The sequence below is a fragment of the Capsicum annuum genome, unplaced genomic scaffold (genome assembly GCF_002878395.1).
Source record: "Capsicum annuum cultivar UCD-10X-F1 unplaced genomic scaffold, UCD10Xv1.1 ctg78455, whole genome shotgun sequence".
NCBI classification, from domain to species: Eukaryota; Viridiplantae; Streptophyta; class Magnoliopsida; order Solanales; family Solanaceae; genus Capsicum; species Capsicum annuum.
In genome coordinates, this window is record NW_025888949.1 from 1 (window position 1) to 847 (window position 847).

General features: G+C 33.2%; 2 long non-coding RNA genes across 2 annotated transcripts in view; one reads left to right on the plus strand and one right to left on the minus strand.

Annotated features, from left to right (window-relative positions):
* Nucleotides 1-847, plus strand: part of LOC124894937 — a 2,165-nt gene continuing 1,318 nt past the window's right edge. Inside the window, exon 1 of the long non-coding RNA XR_007051440.1 lies at nt 1-91. This is a non-coding gene — a long non-coding RNA (uncharacterized LOC124894937). The remainder of the gene's footprint in view (nt 92-847) is intronic.
* The window catches only part of LOC124894936, a 523-nt gene continuing 419 nt past the window's right edge, over nt 744-847 (minus strand). Inside the window, exon 2 of the long non-coding RNA XR_007051439.1 lies at nt 744-806. This is a non-coding gene — a long non-coding RNA (uncharacterized LOC124894936). The remainder of the gene's footprint in view (nt 807-847) is intronic.

The window sequence follows — 847 nt, forward strand, 5'->3', positions numbered from 1 at the left end:
ACTCCTCTCCCACAGCGATACCTCCGGAAAAGCCCTTCGGCATTCCAACCATGCAACCTTTCCTCATCGAAAATGAATAATCTGTCTTCAGGTTTGATTCCGTGTTCGAAATACGTGTGTGAATTTTAGTACTATTTCTTTATCTATATCTCTCATAAGTGTGGCCACATTTGATTTTTGCTGAATAAATGTGTTGATTTAAGTCTGTGATTTTTATTCGACCCTATTTCGATGTCCTGCTTGACTGAAATTTCGTGAAGCTTAACTTGAATGGTGAGTCAATTTGTTCGTCTCTCTATGGTATGTGCAAACATGCCTAACTTCTTGCAACTTCATATTTTTATACCTCTTAGTCAATATGGTTAACTTTGTATGGGAAAAGCATGTATGTGACGATTCAAGGATTTTTCGTAAATCTTTAATAAGGATAATATGTGCACGTTTTGACTGTTTGGGTATGATCCTGTACCAATTTGATTTGAGAAAAGCATCTCAGTAATTAATTTTTTATTTTTCGTATTTTTTTGTAAATCTTTAATAAGGCTAATATGTGCACGTTTTGACTGTTTGGGTATGATCCTGTACCAATTTGATTTTAGAAAAGCATCTCAGTAATTGATTTTTTATTTTTTGGATTTTTTCGTAAATCTTTAATAAGGCTAATATGTGCATGTTTTGACTGTTTGGGTATGATCCTGTACCAATTTGATTTGAGAAAAGCATTTCAGTTATTGATTTTTTATTTTTCTTGCCTTACTTGGTTGACAGACATCCCCTCACACGTTAATTATGGTAAATTTAGATACCTCTTCTTGATTTCATTTAATAAGTAGGAAGGATCTCTTTT